The sequence below is a fragment of the Chrysoperla carnea genome, chromosome 3 (assembly GCF_905475395.1).
Source record: "Chrysoperla carnea chromosome 3, inChrCarn1.1, whole genome shotgun sequence".
Lineage (NCBI taxonomy): Eukaryota > Metazoa > Arthropoda > Insecta > Neuroptera > Chrysopidae > Chrysoperla > Chrysoperla carnea.
Window position 1 is genome coordinate 82,574,646 of NC_058339.1, and position 24,099 is coordinate 82,598,744.

At 27.5% G+C, this 24,099-nt stretch overlaps 1 protein-coding gene across 1 annotated transcript in view; it reads right to left on the reverse strand.

Moving 5' to 3' along the window:
- The window catches only part of LOC123294610 (sodium-independent sulfate anion transporter), a 31,867-nt gene extending 28,304 nt beyond the window's left edge, over window positions 1–3,563 (reverse strand). The window contains exon 1 of the mRNA XM_044875694.1: window positions 3,542–3,563. The gene's annotated coding sequence lies outside the window, so the exon portion shown is untranslated. The remainder of the gene's footprint in view (window positions 1–3,541) is intronic.
- Window positions 3,564–24,099: the final 20,536 nt, after the last annotated feature.

Sequence of the window (24,099 nt, forward strand, 5' to 3'; positions counted from 1 at the left end):
AATAAATAATTTTTAATTAATATCTCGTTTCTCTTAATACCGCCAGAAGATATGAAATAATTTCTAAATCGGGTTTTTTTTTAGAAAAAAAAGTATATAATATATTAAACTTCATTTAATTTACGTCAACCAAAGTATTCTGTATAAATTAGTTTTAGTCTGTACGCTAATGGCTAGTTGTTTTTCTTTAATTTTAAAGAAATAATGGTGGAAGCGGTGGGTTTTGGTAAATACTACATTTGGTTTAGAATATACCGTTAAGGTATTTGCAATTTTTTTTTCTTTGATGATAAATTTTGTTAAAACTTCATGAATGTAGACGAAAAATAAATTTTTCGCCTACATTTTGAAAATTACTCCAGACATTGAAAAATTTTTACTTTTCGTCTTATATTGTCAAGTTATAACATAATTAATCATCAAAAATGAAAATATATATATTTTTTAATTTGTGTCCCCACTACCATGCTCATACATCCTTAATTAGTCGGGCAGATTTTTTTTTGTGTTTAATAATTTATTAAGGTTTTAACTTTAATTAAAATAGTTTTTTTCCTTAATTTCCACTGACTAGTGTTGGAGAAATCTATGAAGGCATATCATTCATCTATGGATTTCAAATAAGACCAATGATAAATATTCCTACTTTTGAAGTCATTTATTTATTTAAATAATTGAGCAACCCCCCCCCCCAAATTTTCAGAATTGATTTAGACGTAGTCCAACTTCATATAAAAAAAATCAAGCCTTTTATCCAAAATTGTCCTGGTGCTCGTACATCCTTAAAGAAAATATAAAATGTTTTCTTGACTTGATAATAACAAAACTACGTTTCATCCGAGGGGGAGGGATCATAGTCAAGGCTAAAGTAGGCTATATGGAGGGTGGAAGATGTTCCAAAGAGGCTGGAATTGAGCCACGTAGTTTATGGACGCTCCCTAACGAGTGCCTATTGTCCGATACCTTAAAATTGCCATTTTTAAGGTATCGTACGATTTAGGTTGACCTGCAAGCCTAAAATTGAGAAATATCCAAATTAGGTCCTCAAAAATAATTCCCCTAAAAAATTCCTCGGCTATGCAAATTTTCGTAGAGGAAAAAGTTCTTACCACGACTCAAACAACATTCTCTCAAATTATCGGCTGTTCTGAAATTTCTGTCAAAAACTTCATCTAGTCTTAGATCTATTAATTGTTTTTTAAATTTTTACAACAAAAAAGACCACACCAGCGTTTGGACTTTAAGCCCAATAGAATTTTATCATAATTAAAAAAGAAGAACTGAATAAATAAATAAAAGTACTATTAAAATTCTTGTTTCAAACAAAATCACATGACTCTGAGAGCTGATTGAGTGATGAACGTCTATGCAAACTTTTTTTTCCTTTATTTCTTTTTCACTTATTTATTGCCTCAATTATACATACATTGCCTGTATATTAAGGTTAATTTGTTTAAATGACTCTTTTCTATGAATGCAAATTTTTATAATTAAAACACAACAAATATCATTGATCTTCAATTTAGTAAAATATTAATTGTCAAGCAAAGTTATTTTAATCGAATAGCCTTCTTTGTCTTCCGTCTCTGTGTCATGACGAGTCAACAAGCGAATATTGTTTTTTTGGCAGTATGGGCCAAGGTTTTATTTTTAATCAATCTATTTACATATTTACAAATTCCTATTGATACAAGAGTTCGAAATGTTTTTGAGAGCTTAATATAAGATGGATGAATTTCGCATATTTTCTTTCCTTATTGAACTTAAGTATGGGGATGAAGTCTCACATCTGAGAACGATAGTGTTGCGCTGAGTCGCGCTAGTATAGCATCCGAATTTCTGCCTGCCAAATTAAATTTACATTTTTAAATCATAAAAGCAATTTCATATTAAAATTACAGCCATACTAAATTGATTTTAAACGTGAGAACATGAAAAACTGTATTAAAATGATCTTAAAATCAATTTTTGCCTCTATATTTCGAGAATACGCTCTAGTTAACTCAGATTCCAGGCGTATTTCATTCCTACCGATATCGTTACTACCACTATATATATACCTTTTATACCATATTTTTTAAACATTTTCACATTAATCTAATTAAAAGGAATCCGCACAAGCCTTAAGGTTTCAAGAAGTTATCGGTGTATTTGAATATACCCCCGAGAAAATTGATATATTTTGATGAGAGCCCGAAAACTCCAGAAGAATAATTATTTTTTTAACGAACTATTAAGAGAAAATTCACACAATTAAATACGAGAATGTATGTAAAAAGTAAGGGCACCTAGTAAATTCTTGAAAAGATCACAGGACTCTTAAAACGGCACATTATACCTTTACCATAAAATTGTATTTAAAAATTATTTAGCTTATATCAAATCAAAAATAAAATGATTTTTTTGGAATTTAAAAACATTATCCGTTTTAAACGTTTTTACCAAAGGAATTTCATGGAATTTTTTTTGTTGATAAAATTTTTACCTATTATGCAATTTCATTTCATTTTTATCTCTCCATGTTGATAGTAATATTTGGTATTTATGTAGGAGAAAATTTTTAGAATTTTTAAATAGGCCATAAAAATTTCTGATTAGCATATTATTTTCCTCAAACATGAAAGTGACATTGTTTAAAATGTCGGTATTTTGTTAAATATTTGTAACAACTAATAGAATTTTATAAAAAAAAAAATCCCCTGTCTATTCCGACTTATGATAACATTTAATCATTCAATTTTTCTGCTAAAAGTTTTTATTAAATTTGTTTATTTTTATTTAAAAAGGGGGAATTTTTTTGTATTTGAACTTTTCATTTATTATTTATATGATTTGAAAATAAATTTGGTTTAATTATTTTGACTGGATGCTGCCTGTTCGCCTGGAACTCATTTTGAGCTCCAAAATATCTACGCTAGTAAAATTTAATAAATGTAAATAAACTGAAGGCTGGGTGAAAAGGAGTATCAAAATTAAATTTTTCTTTCTGTTACACATTTAAGATTAAACTAATAATGCATTTAAAAATTTATACAGGTATTAAATATATAAGTGAGATAAATATAAAAAATAATCGAATTAAATTGTTAAAAAATCGAAAAAAATATTCTAAGAAATTTTGAATTTTTCTAGTAGGTATTAAAAACTATTTCCAAATAAATAATATTTTTTTAAAATTTCACATAAATATTACAAAATTAATTTTTGTAAAATAAATAACGCCATATAAACCGGTTTGTTTACAAAAATTAGTTTGTAATTTTCTGTACAAATTTCTCTTTTTTACAAAATTCATTCATAATTAAATAAATTACAAATCGTTCAGAGAAATTTTAAATGCGATTATAAAAGGATGATCCTTGAGATGGTGCCGAGTGTAATTTTAAGCATATTAATTTAAAAAAGTCGTAAATTATTATTATAATAATTCGCTTTAAATTTACTAAGAAAATAATAATTTCCTGTTTTAATTTAAGCCAGGCGTACCCCAAGGAACACTCCTTACAAAAAGGACTAAAAAATAAACAAACAAAATACTTACATTAAAATGTAGAAAAAAAATCAAAATAAAAACAAAATAAAATATAGAAAAATGGAACAATTATACGAAAAATTCCATTTAAACGAAAAGAAAATCACTTCAAAGTCTTTCAACAATAATATTAATAATATAAATAAACACTATTTAGAAGATCGTTTTATTTCTTCGTCTGTTGTAAAAACACACAACAATCGATTTACTATGATCCGCGTTCAATAATAGCTAATCATTAAATGACCGGTGATGTTTATATGAAAACTGTTATAAACATGTTTTCCTCCTAGGCATGAGTAGCCGAAGCGGCATCCACGACATCATCAACATTTTTACATTTACTATGATATATAGAAACCACACTTGACTCTGTAAAAACCACGTGCTTTGGCTGGCTGGCTGGTTATTCATGAAATTGTCTTGATTGTATACTATTTTTAATGGCTTTGACTATAGTTCGTTCAGTGTTTATTTACCTACGTTAATGTAATATAGATTATTGTTTATATGTGTATCGTCATATCAATTATAACTAAATACCTACAAACAATCAACTTGGCAGAACAGGTGCGTAGTTATTGCATTCTGAAATTGATAGCAAAACAGGTAGAAGTGAGTCATGTTCCTTTTAACGATTTACAAATGTGTAGATTTAGGACCTCGAAACCAGGCAATTCGCCTGTATAATAAATTTATTAGTTGTAAGACAATTAATTCTATAATGGAGAAAGGGAAATCGACTTGTATAACTGTAGTGAAAAAGTACTTATTGGCTATTTGTCCGTATTCTCTAGACGAAGTGTTGCTATGAGCCTTAGACGATATTTTGTTTTTGTTCTTTTTATTTGCTATCTATTGATACAAACACTTTGTTATTAGGTGACTTACAAATTTATTTGCAAATTGTATTACGGATGGATTTATTTATTTATAAGTATTTTATTGTAAGGATATATATTCCTTAAATGTTTTACTTCTCAGTTGAATTGATAATAATGAGAACATTGAACTTTAAATTATATTGGTTTCATTTCAAAAGAAATGATTTTTTTTATTTTTTATGTTATAACATATCTATTCAACTGAGAAAAATATTTTAGTTTGACCTATACAATTTACAGTTTAATTTTATTATGTACTTCATCTAAGTACCACTTGTATTCCAAATCCTTAACCGAATCACACTTTGAGTGATACACGGGAGGCATTTGATCTTTTATCAGATGCCGACTATCTTACCAATGGTTTTCTATGATTTTCCATTAGGTTTGCACGAGGTTAATGCCGGGATAGTTCCTAACAAAGTCAGCCATAGCTGCATACCTTCCCCTTCCTTTCTTTTTCCATATCCCTTTTTAATAACATGGTATGTACAATATTGTATTGTTTAAAAAAAGAATAAATAAATAACATAAAATTATTTTGTTCTTTGAAGTAGTTTTGGGCACTAAAAATCTGGTATTAACAAAATATTTACAGAAGAAACTAGTTTCAATCCATTGAATTATTCATATTTTGGAATTTGTAAAAAATAAATAAATCCAAAAACTTTATTATTTAATTAGACAATCATCTGATAGTTTCGTGATGAAACGAATAACATGATATCATATAATTAATGGTACTCCCCTCATCTGTTACGAGCTCGTACAACAGAAAGCAGTCAAACCTGTTTTATGTAAACATTCAGGTGGGTTAATTATCAATATCATTTTGAGTTAGTTTTTGCAAAAAAAAAAAAAAACTATATTTACAGAAGTATAAAGTGCATTTTTTATACATAAATTCTGATGCTACATATAAGATATTTCTTTTCAGTGAGAAATATGGTTGAAATTTTGACCCTCTATCTACAAATAATAAAATATACCAAAGTTTCAAAAGTATCTATTATACACACACTACTCTTGTGATACTTAAGTATCGGACAATTTGTATACAATTCTTTAGAAAAATAGCAATAAATCTTAAATTGCAAAAGTGGCCCTTTTCGATTTATGCAAAATAATGAAGAATTTGGTACGAAAAAGACGATCGAACTTCGGATATATCTTTTCTCATTAAAATTAGTTAGGGAAGAAGTGCGCCTGGAACCTAAAAGAGGTTGCGAAACCTGCAATAATTGTTAAATTGAAAATCATTTCATGGCAACTTAATTTTGACTGAAATTGAACGTGTCAAATTATTATTGAGCTCTCTTCTGGAAGACCCTGTTATAAGAAGAAGACTGAATATTTAGCCTGCACAAATTGTACAGCATCGGTAATTTTATTATAAATAATTTAGAAAACTTTCAGTAATTAATTCAAAATAAATACAAAAATTTTCCTATTAAAACAGTTTTAACAAGAGAAATTCGATTTTCCATAAAATATCTAGTAAATTCGTTAATTTTGATCAATTTTTCATCAGAAATCTGTCTATTTTTGTAGTTTTAAGTTTTAATTTAATTCAAAATAAAAATTAGATCAACCAGAAAACCACAGCCACGATTATTATTATTATAATAAGTTTATATTATTTAAAAATATTTTAAGAATAAATTGGTTTATTTTACAAAGTTATTCTGAAATTTCCCAACATTCATGACAAATTAATCTATATAAATAATTATAAATACTTCTTCGAAATATACCTTTCTGGCTTATTCCAACAAACGAGTATCACATTGTAGTCGCATGATGTATTCAAACATAATTATCGCCTGCTAAAGACTGCATTTTATATAAAATTCATTAATAATAAAAACATATGGCATTTAATTAAGCACAATTTTGCTTAAGGCATTTCAAAAGAATTGAAAAAAAAGTACCAAATAAAATTTTTACTTTCTTCTATGATAAATTTATTTACAAACAAAAATCTTGTTATCCTTGTTTAACTCGTGCGTCAAATTCTATTTATTTCTTTTTATAATTTTCCGTTGTTTATGTAAAAATTTTAACAAAAAAAAACATAAAAAGGAATCCACAAAAGTTTGTTATTATTATATAATTTTTGCGAATTAAAATTATATGTTCTTTTACATTGCATCAACGATTAGTATGAAAACAAAAATCACTGGTAAATTCATCTAAATCAACACATTCAATACCTGTTACATGATGGGGGATCATTTTATCTATTATAATTTTACACAAAAAATAGGGATCATACATAAAAAGGATCATTTTACCCGTAACGATATATTTTAATTTCGTCATAAAAACTGACCTTAAAATTTATTATACGCCTATGATAATGTGTTATAATATTATTAAAAATCAACAAAAGCCAAGAGTAGAACAGACAGCCTGCAAAAACTAATACAAAAAAACAAATTTTACGTTGAAATTTGTCTCACTATAAATCATAAGCAGTAAAATCAAAATTTTTGCAATGAAACACAAATTAGCTTATACATCACCATAAGTCTTTGTTGAACGATTAATTTGATCGCGCGGAAACCATATATCGATAAATATACTAGAAGGCTTTAATGGTTTACTTAAAACAACGAGGGATCATTTTACCCTATGGGATCATTATAGACCACTTTCCCCTACTTTAAAACTCAAAGCCCACAATTTTAAAGTATAACAGTTTTTTTATGTCTTAATTACAATAGTTTATTAACATATTTTTGTTCAAAACAATTAAATAAAAAACAAGTTGCCCTTGCTAAAGTTTTCGGCTAATAACTGATTCATTCTTAATTAAACCGGCTTGAATATTGTAGACACGCATAAATATTTTTTTGCTATTACGTTTTCATTCATTAATTTGATAAAAACTTGCGTAATTATTTATTTTCTAACTGAATTATTCCGCAGGACTTTTTATCAATTTGTGATTGTATGAGTAATTCAGTGAAAAACTCAAGGACAATTTTGTATTATTTAGAAAGTAATCAATGTTTTCTTTAAATTATGGAAAACTTTTTAATTTCATAAATATTAAATAAAAAAGTGGTTTTCAATTAAAATAAAAAATTGTTTTCATTAATTTGAAATTTAAAAACTTTTATAAACAATTTTTTTGACAAATCAAAAATTATGAAAATTTATTCTTAAAAATTTAGAAATTCTGCGTAATTATTATTTTGCGTAATTATTTTAAAACCAAAAATTCCGTTGAGCTATTTTCAGGAAATATTTTTCTATTTGTGATGGGCAATTCACTGAAAACCCCAAGGATATATTACAAATATTTATTCATAAGGTAAATAATGTTGTCTTTTATTTATGGAAAACTTAATAAAGGGGAAATCTTAAAATCATGTGTGTGGTCAGTGTTAGGTTATCGCTGTGAAAGTTGGAATATTAATAAAAACTTATTGAAGTCATTAGAGGCTTGTGAGGTATGGTGCAGGAGAAAAATTTTTAAAATAAAATGGGCAGACTTTGTATCCAACGATAAAATATTGAGAAAAATTGGTTCAAAAAAATATTTGGTTCGAACGATTCAGAAACGGCAACTGAAATTTTTGGGACACATTATTCGTAAGAGGGGGCATTGAAGCAGTGGTACTCACGGGGAAGGTTGAGGGTAAATCCGGTAGGGGTAGAAAAAGAGCCAGCTACCTAAGCAACCTTCCTTGTGCAAATTGAACCACTGAAAAAATAATTCACACGGCATACGATCGAAGCCTGTGGAATAGCATGTCAACAGAATCATCATCATCAACAGAGGGAAAAATTTTTTCTTTTTCCTCAAGCATTGTACAGTAGGGTTTTGATAATCGAAAACGCCCAGTAATCGAAATACTTTTCGAACCCCCGAATTTTCCACACAGATCCGTCAATCGCTCAAAAATGGTATGTTTGTTCTAATTTGTTTCATTTTTATGATTCTAAAATATTCGCAATAATACGTGTTTAAAATGCCGTGTGTACAGTCTCTCTTAAATGCTCCATCGTTTTTGCAATACTTTGTTTTATTTATAATGAATTTTTCCATACTATTTCAGGAATCAGAATATCCCTGGTTTTATTGAGTACCGATTATCGGGACTCTTCTGTATTTATAAACTTGAAATTTTACAATTCATCCCTTACAGGTTAGAGCCATAATGTCCCGATTATATAAAGAAAATTTTTTGCTACAAATTTGCTATTAATAAACAATTATATTTCAGTAATAAATTTATTCCGCCAAAATAACTTCTTCCTTAATTCTCAAATATATTTCTTCAATGACTCGAGGACTCACTTAAGAACGAAACAATCGATGAACTGGTCCTCGAAGGAACAATATCTGGAAATCAGAATGGATACTACTTCTAACCCATGATGATTGGGGGGAGGAGTTATTGAGTTATTGAATCTATGAACAGGGTCAACATAGCTCAGTCACAAAAATTAAAAAGGTTTGGTTGTTCATGTAGATAAACCTTTATTTTATTTTCTAAAGTTTTTTTTTGTCAGGATTTTTTATGGGGTCACATTTTTATCGAAGATGTTTTTTGAGGGATTTTATGTGAAGCCAAGCGTGCTTAATTTTTTCATCATACTATTCAATCACATTGTGAATCACATGTTTTGAAACTCAGTCATGAAATGCAAAACTTTATATTCTTCACAAAAGTATTTTTATTTTCCTCTTATTAAAAATATATTCCTCAAAATCAAGGTCAATTTACAAAAGAAAAATTAGATGTTCTTAACATGTTTATAAATTGTCAAATGACATGTTCTTAAATTGTTTTTAGTGCCATTACTAAAGCTAAATAATTTATGAGATATAAACAATAAAAATATTTTAAATAAATAAATAAATTTTCAAATATACTGAAACAAAGTATTAAAAGAAAAATTTTTATCACAAAATTTTAAAAAGTTTTAGAATCTATTATTCAAAAATAATTGTTCCAAATTCGATGATTTTTCGCAGAGATACAGCTGTTTGAAATTTTGTTTTAAAAAATGTTTTCTTTAATACTTTGGTTCAGTATATAATTTGATAAATTAGGTATATACTCTTAAATTCTCTCTTTTTGTCTTTTGAACTTTTAAATTTGTCTAAAATATCTTTTTTTTATTAACTTTACAATTTTGAATTTTCATCATTGTAAATATTTTTTCTACAACGAACCCTAAATGAAATACAAAATTAAGAGTTTTAAACAGTTTCGATGCTTTTTAGTTGTTTATTTTTTTTACATTTCTTAGATACTTAGTTTGTAATATAACATAATACCTAATGTTAACTTTTTTTAATTTTTATAAAGAGTTCGATATATTCTAGGATGTGGCGCGTCAAAAATTGATGAGCTCTAACTTTCTGACTCGTGGTACAATCATTAGATAGCTTATTTGGTAAGGGGCAGAAATATTTCTCAATTTATACTACTTTTATTTGCTTTAAGCTAGGTTATTGAGCTTGATATATTATTAGGACCTTCAAGTATACGCATGAAGCATCATTTAAACGCATTCGAAAGCGCGGTTGAAACTTACCAATTCTAGGATAATTTCCGCCATCAACAAATATGTATTTTGTCGCAGTTTCCTAGTAATAACTTTATAAACAAAATTAAGTCTTAATTATAGAAAAGACAATATTTTACCGAAGGCAATGGCGGATATTTTAAGATATCCGATTTTGATTTCACTTTTTTATTAATAACTGAATAGGTAAATATTGACAAAAATAGATTTTTGTTAAAATTTGTCGTAGGTTAAAGGTCGTGTCTACTTTTATCATATCACAGGTGTTTTAAAATCAAAACAAAATCATTATAATTTTATGATTTAAAAACCCCCTAATTGAAAAACAATCTATTAATTGTGGGTTTTGATATGTTTATTATACCACAAAGCCCTTCACATATGATATTACGTGAATAGGAAATTTAATTTATGGGTATTACCCATACATGGATTTTTTTTTCCTGTAGGTAGGTAACTAAGCCTATCTATGCTCTAATGACTAAATACAATCTACAACCATTTTTTGGCGTATTGTCTAAAAATATTATATAAACTAGTTTTGATTATTTCGAAATATCTTTACAAAGAAATCTTCATAATAATTAGTAGGTATGCAATATGACACAAGATTTGAGTAATCGATCCATCACCGAGACTATGATGAAATACATAAATATCTACTAGTTAAGGCATTTTATATCCTCATTTGAGTTTATTTGGCGATTGGCCGAGTAATTTTCGAAAAAAACAATATTTCGGATCGATTTCCGGTATTATCTCGAGAATTATTCGCCCAATCGTTAAATGAAACCGATTTTTGTATTTTTTGGGTCAAAATTACCTTATATACAGAGTTTTATTGAAATTGGAGACGATAAATTTGTATCGATTTTTTGCAATTTTTTCAAGGGGTACCCCTTAGAAAAATTCGAAAAAATCGTAAAAAATTATTTGTTTCGGAATTTGATGAAACTCAGTTTATAAGGTAATTTTGACCCAAGAAATTCAAAAATTGAGTTTATTTGGCGATTGGCCGAGTAATTTTCGAAAAAAAACGATATTTCGGATCGATTTCCGGTATTATCTCGAGAATTATTCGCCCAATCGTTAAATGAAACCGATTTTTGTATTTTTTGGGTCAAAATTACCTTATATACAGAGTTTTATCGAAATTGGAGACGATAAATTTGTATCGATTTTTTGCAATTTTTTCAAGGGGTACCCCTTAGAAAAATTCGAAAAAATCGTAAAAAATTATTTGTTTCGGAATTTGATGAAACTCAGTTTATAAGGTAATTTTGACCCAAGAAATTCAAAAATTGAGTTTATTTGGCGATTGGCCGAGTAATTTTCGAAAAAAACGATATTTCGGATCGATTTCCGGTATTATCTCGAGAATTATTCGCCCAATCGTTAAATGAAACCGATTTTTGTATTTTTTGGGTCAAAATTACCTTATATACAGAGTTTTATCGAAATTGGAGACGATAAATTTGTATCGATTTTTTGCAATTTTTTCAAGGGGTACCCCTTAGAAAAATTCGAAAAAATCGTAAAAAATTATTTGTTTCGGAATTTGATGAAACTCAGTTTATAAGGTAATTTTGACCCAAGAAATTCAAAAATTGAGTTTATTTGGCGATTGGCCGAGTAATTTTCGAAAAAAACGATATTTCGGATCGATTTCCGGTATTATCTCGAGAATTATTCGCCCAATCGTTAAATGAAACCGATTTTTGTATTTTTTGGGTCAAAATTACCTTATATACAGAGTTTTATCGAAATTGGAGACGATAAATTTGTATCGATTTTTCGCAATTTTTTCAAGGGGTATCCCTTAGAAAATTTCGAAAAAATCGTAAAAAATTATTTGGCCGAGTAATTTTCGAAAAAAACGATATTTTGGATCGATTTCCGATCGATTTACCTATACCAAAATTTTTTTCGTAGCATCAATATTTTTAAGCGTTACAAACTTGGGACTTAACTTAATATACTATGTATATTTCATATATACATGGTATAAAAACTCACCTAATAACAAAATTATTCAATAACTCAATAATTACCATTATCAATCGCTAAATATGTAAAAATTGGGAAATCATATTTTTCAGATTTTCATCACATGCACGTGTAGAAATATTTTCCCTTAGTTACTTGTTATCTCGTATTACTTTTACAAATGCCTAGAAGTAAAATACATGTAGGTAAGTAAAAATTACAATTACAACTATTACTTGATATTGTAAAATTAATGAATAGATAATTAAATCACAAAAAAAAATAGTAACATGGCAAATTCAATGTTTACAAATCTCATAACCGGCTTCTATTCTTAATAATTGGATTATGACGTTAAATTTCAAGTCATTTCCAAATTATATTCAGTAATGGATAAAATTTTGATGGACAAATTCAATTTCGTATATGGAAGTTGTGTAGCGATTTCACATGAGTTTTTTTTTTTTAAATGAAGTAATTCCCTCTTATCAAACCGCCTGCAAACGATAAACATTTATTTCAAAATGACATTATAAATAATAAACAAACAAAAAACATCGTTTACCTATTATTATTACAAGATAATTCGTGGTAAATTCTGAAAAGATATTGTGTACTTTCCGCAGGCTATTGATTCAACTTTCAACACTTCCAGATGATGATTCAATTTCCAACACTTTGGAAAATTTTCACAAAAGTATATATTTATTTTAGTCTAAATACGGTATCCTGTAATGATCGCCTTTGACCAATTCAAAGATAAAATAAATATGTATCCTGTGCCGGACTTAACTTTTTGGTGCAATAGTTTTTATAGTTATATAGGTTTACTGTACTACAAGAGATAATTACATAAATGTTTCATAAGTTGCCTATCGCTCATAACTAATACAAATTTTTTTTAATTATATAGCTAATTAATTCCAAAAATATACATAAACAACAGAAAGTAAACAACTTTAATTAAAAGCTTGTGATAATAATTATAATTGTTACATAATGAAAACAATATGATTAATTATATAATAAATTCAATTCCTTAAATAAAAAAATGTTTAGATCTTTAAAAATTTTATTATAATAAAATCAAAACAATTAATAAGTGAACGCCCGCCTTGTTAAATATTACGTGTATTTTTGTGATCAATGGACAATTAATAATAATCTATATTCTATAGTATTAAAATTTAGTAGATATTAGATAAGCAACTAAGTGGCAAATGAGGATATAATAAGGGATTCGAAAAATACATTTTTTGAGGCAATGTATTCGATTCTAATACGTAAACACAAACCCAATTTTTACAGAAATGCTGATAGTTCCTTATGCGAAGTGCGAAATGCAAAATTTTATGCCTATGTGTTACATAGCATAGAGGACAAAACAATAGCTCTTATTCATAATAAGAGATAAAAGAAAATTTATAGTGAAAGATATTCTATTTAAAGTAATAAACAACATTTGTTCATTTTCCTGTAAACTTATTAAATTAGGTGGAAAATAAAAAATTTTATTTAGCCTTCGATTTCTGCTAAATATTTTACAAAAATTTTTTGAACAAAAGTTGTTGGTTCTTTTATAAAAAATAACGTTATGAATCAAAATTTAACTCTCCCTTTGTTTAAAAAACACGTGCTATTTTTAAGCCCCTGTGTTATCTAACGGCAGATCTAAAATCGCCTGATCTTTACATTAGTTTCTTAATTGATATTGAGCTGGTTTCATTTATTATTAAATGAATTTTTGCTCTTTGATCTTGTATCTATTCAGCTGGGAATATAATTCATTGACGGCTGTAATTTTGCAGATTTTTTTTTTTTTTTTTTTTTTTTTTTTATTGTATGCGTACTCCATCAGAGTATAATTGTACTCCTTATCCTCAACCGAATCACTTATGATATTCGGTAGGCATTTGTTTATCGGATGCCGGCTATCCTTGCCAATGGTTTTCTATGGTTTTCCATTGGCTTGCACATAGGTGAATACTGGGATAGTTCCTAACTTAGTCAGCCATAGCTGCACAACCTTCCCATTCCTTACACATGCCCCATCCTATTATTTTTGACTTATTCTGTACAATGACTATTGTAAAAAAAGAGAATTAATAAAGAATTATTATTATTATTATTATTATTTAAGTAGCTAAGCGATAAATGAGAATATAAAGAGAAATTGAAATAGCTGCATCTAAGTCTAAGTGAGAAAACCGAATCGATTCTAAGTTGTAAACACCTACAATTTAATAAAAAAAGATAGCGCCCATTAAATTTTTATGAATGCTTTCTCTTATACCCCAAAGAGGTTTCAAAATCAATGATTAATATAATAATTGATTACCAGATAAGCTAATAAAATTATCATACTTAATTATTATTAGGTATTAATAGCTTACAGAAAATTATTAATTATGTTCTTTGTGGTTAATCTTTTTTGCTTTTAATGGTTAATCTATTATTTATTTTTAATCGCCTTGAAAAACTATTTTTCTCGAATGGATTTACGTCAAATAAATATAATACATTCAATTACGTATTATCTTATAATTTATGGCGTATAATATATAAAGACGTTCCACGTAACGATAATTAATTTAAATCGAATAAAAATCAAACTCGTTCGATGATCGATAATAATCTCTTGAAAAGAGAAGAAAATTACCTTCACATTTTCTTCCTATTTATTTTTCCCTGCATAAAAAAAGCATATCCCATTTTATTCATTCTTATTAATTGTTTCTTGACTCCTTATTTATTGCTCTTCTTCATTGCCACCTCTCGTCTTTTCGACCTCCAAAAATCATTCTTGTAAGAATGTAACAAACTTTAAAATATGGATCTCTTGACTTCCCAAAGTTTGAGTGAGATATTTACAAAAGTGGGCTTGTTTGTCAAATTCAATTATTTTGGTACAAAATCCTAACAAACAATAAATTGGAATTTTTTGTACCCACAAAAAATGCACATCATTCATCTACACACGTAGACAATTCAAACAGAGTAGCACGAGAAACTACTTTAAAAGTACTTTATACTTCTAAGGCCAGACAAAGTATTTGAAAATCATTTCAAAACGAATGGAAATTTGTGCAGCTCTGTTGTGAAGCTTATGCTTAACAACTTTTTGCTCTACGAAAATTTGTATAGCCGAGAATTTCACTTTCTTTAGGGAGTACAAGTCGGGCAAGAAAGCCGACTGACATATAGAAAATTAATAATTATTAATTATTTTCTTTGTAGTTATTCTTTTTTGCTTTTAATCTCCCTGGTGGAAAAAATATTTGAAGAAAGGATAAATCTAAATAAGTCTTAGCAACTCTAAATAACTCTGAATTTCTCAAAGTTTTTGGACTGTCTAATTCAGAGTTATCCAGACTTGTAAATCTAAATTAGATAGTACAAAAACGTTGAGAAATTCGGAGTTATTCAGAGTTCCAAAGACTTTTTCAAAGTTTCTGAGACTTACTAAGACTTACTCTTTCCCCAAATATTTTTTTCACCAGGGCTATTTTTTGAAAAACTATTTTCCTTGAATAAGCCGAGATAATTTAGATATCTTATAATTTATGTGTGTGAATAAGGGTCAAAATCTATTGAATTACAACTAAGAATTACAATTTTTAAGGATTCGGGAAAAACAGTTCTTTTGAGTGCCGGATCAAAACAATTTTAAACTTATCGTTGAATTAAAAATCCTCCTGAGACAAAAAAGTTCAAAATTCAGCTGTTCTATAGACTTTTTTTAACATCCAATTCCACTTCCAATTTGTGCAGTCCTAAATCATTTTTTGTGTAGTTCTAAAACTTGCTTAAAAAAACACTGGACCTTAGATCTATTACTTTAAAAATTACTTTACTACTACAATTAATTAAGTCAAATCACATGATGTACACAAACCAATTTTAAATTAATAAATGTGTATATTTATATAATAAATAAGTATGTGTCTTAAAAGTCATATGACCACCACATATTATTAATTAGCCCAGCGGTCAAAGAATAATTGATGTCTATAAGTATATAATAATATAATAATAATAATAATAATCCTATATCATTGTTTTGTTTATACTACTACAAAAAACAATGAAATTTTTTTTTACAATAATTTATAAAATCTATATAAATTCATCACATGATAACGAAAAATATGTATGACTACACTAGACTTTTTTTTTCGAATTTGTCAAATGAAATAATTGTATTACTTATTATTTTGTACATGATTAATACTCAATGTTAAAACAATAGTAATTAAATATTATACAGTAAACTCGTGTTAAAATTAAATATGTAAAAAAAAAAATTGATTTTTTATTAATATATTGTAGGTAATTACTTATTACAATACCTACAAATTTTTTAACTTTAATGTTAAAAGAAAACTCTAACTTTAATTATTCATTGAAAAAACTAGCAGAACAATCTATGCTTGCAAAAATCTAGCAACAATCTAAGCTGCTACTGTAGGCGATCTCTTGGAGGTCCTTGGAGGATGAGCAGAAAAAGTTTCCTGAATATTTCTCGGATCAACTTGAAATTTGCAGAGAATATAGTTAAATATATATGTACATTCCGGAAATGCAAAAAATCGATTCTTTAAAATTTCTAAAAGGATATAACCCCTTAAGACTTGAGTCACTTATTTACTTGAGTTAGTCATTTGTTCAAATTTAATTTAGATTTACAATTCAAGTTTCCTAGGCCGCAGTGTAAATAACTAACAATTAATTACAATAATTTTTACAACACGACTTAGTCATCATTTCATAATTGTTGAATTAAAACTTATCCATACTCAATTTTGCCAATATATATTAGACTTACACACTTATTTCACAAATTTTACCGATTTATTAATTTTCCTAGAACGCAATGTCAATAACTATTTAATAACGAATATTTAATGATTTGTACAACTAGGTTTAGCCATCATTTGTTTAATGGAAACAACTAATTTCGCTCAATTATTCGACTTACATATTTGTTTCACAAATTTTACAAATTTATTCGAGATGATTTGTCTATATAGTACACGTTATTCTTACAATAATATTTATCATTATTTAATTGAAAAGTATTTGGTGTTTATCGTATTCAAATTATTAGAGTTTTCAAAGATCAGAGCTAATAAATTGGCAAATAAAATAAATTGCCTCACTTGTTGCAAAAGAAAAAAAAATGAGTGTTCGTTTCTTTTCCAATAAAAGGGAAGTTTTAAGTATTGTTTTATTTTTTTACTTTTTTATGTTTAATGTATAGCAAAACAATTTTCACTGTAGAGTTAACACACCTATTAAAAACTGTTTCATTTTTGAAAATTCTTTGATAAAATTAAAAACCAAAATAAATACTATATTAATCTATTCTTTGTTCTACAATTACAAAACTATATTTTTTAATGTGTTTTCAAATTGGAGCTCCATTTCACGCTGAGATCTCTCGCCAGATATGCCATTGTTTTTAGCTAGCATATAATATAGATCAAAATACTTACAATGTGTAAATAATAGTGCATTATATAATATTATTTAATCAGATTTTCCTATTCATTAATCCTTGTTAGGAGAGCCTACCTTTATTTCTACATAGTTAAAAAAAAACAGTCGAAGGAAAATAAAGCCACAAAATCACACACTAAGTATGACGTCTAAATGTTTAAGTGGTAGAGAATAGTTCAGTTAAGAAAATACTGAGAAACTCCGGGTTTTATCTACAAGCTTATGCAAAAGTGAAACCACTACTTATTGTTATTTTTGCAAAATTGGAAAAAATTGTACTTGTAAATGATTTTTTGTTCGTAGTAAACAATTTTTTTTTAAATGAAACATCATTAACCATTTGCACCGCGAATAAATTGGCATGCGTTCATTACAAAAATTATTTACTACAAAATGTAAATTAAAGATAAAAAATTGCTAAAATTTAATAAAATAAATAATTGTGCTTACGTGCTAAATACAGCATATCAAAATTCCACCCACATGCCAAGTACATCATTCCGGGTCTATTAATCACTTGATCCGCAATTTCGGATCAAGTGATTAATAACGAGAAACAAATATATATATATTTTTAAATAAAATTACCACAGCAATATAGGGGAAGAGGTAGTTGCAATCGATGTCCTTCAACAATTGTACATTCCAATATAAAGAAGCATTGTTTGAATTTATATTTTTCGAAAATCAAATATTTTAAGGTCAAAATCTTTCATATAATATCATAAACAATTTAATAAAAGTTAATTTATATTAATAACACTTTAAGTGTTATTATTATACCATGTATATATGAAATATACATAGTATATTAAGTTTCGTCCCAAGTTTGTAACGCTTAAAAATATTGATGCTACGAAAAAAATTTTGGTATAGGTGTTCATAGAATCACCTAATTAATCCATTTCCGGTTGTCCGTCCGTCCGTCCGTCCGTCCGTCTGTGGACACGATAACTCAAAAACGAAAAAAGATATCGAGCTGAAATTTTTACAGCGTACTCAGGACGTAAAAAGTGAGGTCAAGTTCGTAAATGAGCATCATAGGTCAATTGGGTCTTGTAAACCCATCTTGTAAACCGTTAGAGATAGAACAAAAGTTTAAATGTAAAAAATGTTCCTTATAGATAAATAAAAAACTTTTGTTTGAAACATTTTTTTGTAAACATCACTGTTTACCCACGAGGGCGTTAAATAGGTGCAAATTTTATAGTATGTATTAATATAGGAATATCAGTTGTGTGTGTGTTGTGTATTTAAAAGTGAATATCTTTTGTTATTTACGTGACGTCAACACTTTCTATACGATTGCGCATCAACACTGTCTATACATGGTATTTCATGTATTTTTTGCAAATCAATTAAATTAATTTGAATACGCATTTATTTTGGAATAAGTTAAATTTATTTATTCATTAGGTTAATATAATTTTCTCACTGATATTGGTTGTGTAAATTGTATGTATATATATCGGATCATATGGCGAAGTGGTGAGCGAGTCCGACTCGTAGTAGTAAGATCGTGGGTTCGAGACCCACTAAGGTAAAAAATTTTTTTTTTCCCTACGTTATTAATTTAAGTTTGTGTAACAATCCCACAGGTGTTTTAGTCACTCAAAGTTTTTCATTAGGTTTGTACAGCTTTATCACCGATAATGTCTCTTGATATTGTTTCATCATATAAGAGGTGTCGCAGCTCAGTGTTAAGCGCATGCGACTCGTATATCGAAGGTCTATGGTTCAAAGCTCGGGCAAATAAAAATTTTAAATTTTTTCTCTACATTTCATGTTCTGATTTATTCAAATTAATTTCATTAATTTAAATGCGTGTTAAATTTCCGCGCTTTTTTCGGGTGTGGTCAATCAAAATTATTCATTAGGTCAGTAGTGTTTCATCGTTCATAGTGGTTAGTTGGTTACATTTGTGCTTTGTGTTTCACCTTCATTTGACTTCCAAACGTCAAATTTCATTTTCGAATTTGTTTCTGAGTAAGTTTTTGTTTTAATTTACATTTTTCTAATTCTTTTTTTGTACATTGTAAAATTCTATATTATATTTAATTTGTTTCACATTTTGTCCAAATACTTTTTTACACAAAACTTTTAATATTAATTTAAAAAAATTATGTTTGAATCATTTGTTTATTTTTTCCAATTGAAATCACATTCTAGAATTAGTTGTTTTATTATTAGTGATTGACTACAAGTATTTTTATTTGATTTCAAAATTTTTCGAGCTTGCGTTTATTCCCAAGAGATTCAATCTCATTTATACAAAATTTAATTATAATAAATATAACAAAATGAATATGTACTATAGTTCGATAAAATTTTTTTACGTTAGTGTTATTTTAGATGTAGAGTTTACTAATAAACACACAGTTTTAATATTAATAATTATAATTTTTATTTAAAGACGTTCATTCATCAACCTGTTTTGCTATGTGCGTTTATATGGAAACAGTATTTAAATTTGAAATAATTTTGAATTTTTTTTTTGAAATTTTATTAAAATTTTTAATAATTACTAACTGATAAAAGTTTCAAGTATAGTTATCGATATAATTTTTGAGAAATATCGATTTATATTTTCCAATTAAACCTATGTTAAAGATTAATTTTTGTCACTTTTTGAATTTAAAATTTAACATTAATTACGTTTCGATTAATTTATATAATTGTATATCTTTTCTTTCTTAAATCATTCAAAATCATTTAAACTTTTTTATCATCATAATTATTTTTATTTGTCTACTTACAAGTCTCATGAATGTACGTCCTTAAATGAATAACTAAATAACTCTACAATCACTTGAATATTCATAATATGTATTAATGAAATGTTTTAATATTATTGTTTTAATCAACAACTCCGTTACTAAATATCGAAAAAAATTCTATCAAAATAATAAATAAAACTAAATTTGTATTCAATTGATTTCAACACTCCGCTCAATTCAAACAAAACAGATTCCTATGGACTTAGCAAATTTGTGAAATTTTTGATTTGATAAACCTTTGGTACAAATATCAGCCAGTTCATTTTTTGTAGGTATATAATCAATTTTTTTTTAAATTCTAATCGAATGAAATGTAATTTAAGTTCACGTACATGCGTGAACCTGTTTTGCTACGTGCGTTCATAGGAAACCAGTATGTAAATTTTAAAGAATTTTAAATTAATAGAAATTTTTTTGAAATTCTATTAAAAGTTTAAATACTTATTACCTGGTAAAAGCTTGTAAAAAAAAGTATTGGTATCGATATAATTTTAGAAAAATATCTTATTTATATTTTCCATTTAGTCCCATATTAAATCTTACTTTTAGTCAATTTTTTAAACTTAAAATTCAATGAAAATAATTCGATAACAGGTTTTTTTTCTTGTCTTAAATCATAGAAAATCATTTAAACTATCGCATTACCATATTGTTTTTTATTTCTCTACTATTATCGTTGACGCATGTACGCCCTTCAATTATTTGGAAATAATATATTTTGAAAATCTAAAAAACAGAATATTGTTGCATTAGCTAGCTGCGGTTTGTAAAATGAATGTTTTAATATTATCGTTAAACCAGTAATTTTTGAGGATAATCAATCAAGTATTCAATAAGTTAAGAATTGGGAAAGTAAAAGAAGTAAACATATTGGCATTAAATACCATTTCATTCGATCAGAATTAAAAAAAGATAATTTAAAAATTGAACATATACCTACAGAGAATCAATTGGCTGATATTTGTACATACACTAATAATAAAATTATTTTTAATTATTTTAATTATTTATCACTAAAATATATTTATTCATTAGGTTGGTCCAGTTTTACCACCGATTATGGCCGTTTAAATTGTAACAAGCATCAAGTCGTGTGGCAGAGAGTATAGCGAGTCCTACTCCTCTTACACAGGTATGGAGTTCAAAATCCAGGTAAGTAAAATTTTTATTTTTCTAAATCTCATGTGATAATTTATTCTTAGTAATATAATTAATTTGAGTGTGTGTTTTACTATTCACTATGAATAGCTTATTTATTTGACATTTATCTATTCCCTTCATTTGAATTCCAAATCTTAAATTTCATTTTCGGGTTTGTTTCTAAGTAAGTTTATGTTAATAAAGGTAAATTAAGATTAAATGAGCCATCTTTAATTGTTTATGCATAAATATTATTGCAAATTAAGCAATTTTTAACTTTTATGCCCAGAGATATTTTTGTTTTTTTTCAATTTATTTTACTCTAAATATCAGTTCATTAATTTAAATTTGTAAAATCGGTCTGCCCTATATCCTGAAAAGCGACGTTGACTAACTAAGGTTAGTATGATGTTTCTCAGGAAAAACTCGTTCGATTTGTTGCATGTGTTATAACACTATGAGAAATTGTGTAGTCAAAAATCAATTTTTTCTCGTTATGTCTGTCTATAAGCCAAGCGCCTCGATAGGGGATTGTATCAACTCATGATGACGGTGAGACGGAACATGCAAAAAAGCGCAGTCATCGCTTAAAGTGAGTTAGGTATATCTAGACAGATAATGTACGGAAAAAATGATCTTGATTACATGGATTTTTCGCCTGTGTTATAGCCTGTGATATTTTGGATTGGTTTCATTCTGGGGTAAGTCTACTTATAACTGGGTTGAAAAATTGCCTAATTTTTCTTTTTAAATTTTTTTTATTTTCTTTTTTAAATATATTATTTTAAATTTGTAAATTCGGTCTGCCCTAAATTCTGAGAAGCGACGTTGACTAACTAAGGTTAGTATGATGTTTCTCAGGAAAAACTCGTTCGATTTGTTGCATGTGTTATAACACTATGAGAAATTGTGTAGTCAAAAATCAATTTTTTCTCGTTATGTCTGTCTATAAGCCAAGCGCCTCGATAGGGGATTGTATCAACTCATGATGACGGTGAGACGGAACATGCAAAAAAGCGCAGTCATCGCTTAAAGTGAGTTAGGTATATTTAGACAGATAATGTACGGAAAAATGATCTTGATTACATGGATTTTTCGCCTGTGTTATAGCCTGTGATATTTTGGATTGGTTTCATTCTGGGGTAAGTCTACTTATAACTAGGTTGATATGGTTAATTCAAATGGACCTTCAGAAATATTTATGCATGAAGGTTATTGTAAATTAAGCAATTTTTATTTATTCCTTTTCTTTTTAAAATAATTGAATTTTTTTCCAGAGATATTTATGCTTTTTCATCTCCGACATTGTCATTTGTATAATTCTGTGTTTGTGACTTGTAAAATTCATATCCTATCCTAGAATTATCTTTTTTTATCATATCCTATCCTAGAACTTTCTTTAATTGTTTATGCATAAATATTATTGCAAATTAAGCAATTTTTAACTTTTATGCCCAGAGATATTTTTGGTTTTTTTCAATTTATTTTACTCTAAATATCAGTTCATTAATTTAAATTTGTAAAATCGGTCTGCCCTATATCCTGAGAAGCGACGTTGACTAACTAAGGTTAGTATGATGTTTCTCAGGAAAAACTCGTTCGATTTGTTGCATGTGTTATAACACTATGAGAAATTGTGTAGTCAAAAATCAATTTTTTCTCGTTATGTCTGTCTATAAGCCAAGCGCCTCGATAGGGGATTGTATCAACTCATGATGACGGTGAGACGGAACATGCAAAAAAGCGCAGTCATCGCTTAAAGTGAGTTAGGTATATCTAGACAGATAATGTACGGAAAAAATGATCTTGATTACATGGATTTTTCGCCTGTGTTATAGCCTGTGATATTTTGGATTGGTTTCATTCTGGGGTAAGTCTACTTATAACTGGGTTGAAAAATTGCCTAATTTTTCTTTTTAAATTTTTTTTATTTTCTTTTTTAAATATATTATTTTAAATTTGTAAATTCGGTCTGCCCTAAATTCTGAGAAGCGACGTTGACTAACTAAGGTTAGTATGATGTTTCTCAGGAAAAACTCGTTCGATTTGTTGCATGTGTTATAACACTATGAGAAATTGTGTAGTCAAAAATCAATTTTTTCTCGTTATGTCTGTCTATAAGCCAAGCGCCTCGATAGGGGATTGTATCAACTCATGATGACGGTGAGACGGAACATGCAAAAAAGCGCAGTCATCGCTTAAAGTGAGTTAGGTATATTTAGACAGATAATGTACGGAAAAATGATCTTGATTACATGGATTTTTCGCCTGTGTTATAGCCTGTGATATTTTGGATTGGTTTCATTCTGGGGTAAGTCTACTTATAACTAGGTTGATATGGTTAATTCAAATGGACCTTCAGAAATATTTATGCATAAAGGTTATTGTAAATTAAGCAATTTTTATTTATTCCTTTTCTTTTTAAAATAATTGAATTTTTTTCCAGAGATATTTATGCTTTTTCATCTCCGACATTGTCATTTGTATAATTCTGTGTTTGTGACTTGTAAAATTCATATCCTATCCTAGAATTATCTTTTTTTATCATATCCTATCCTAGAACTTTCTTTAATTGTTTATGCATAAATATTATTGCAAATTAAGCAATTTTTAACTTTTATGCCCAGAGATATTTTTGGTTTTTTTTCAATTTATTTTACTCTAAATATCAGTTCATTAATTTAAATTTGTAAAATCGGTCTGCCCTATATCCTGAGAAGCGACGTTGACTAAC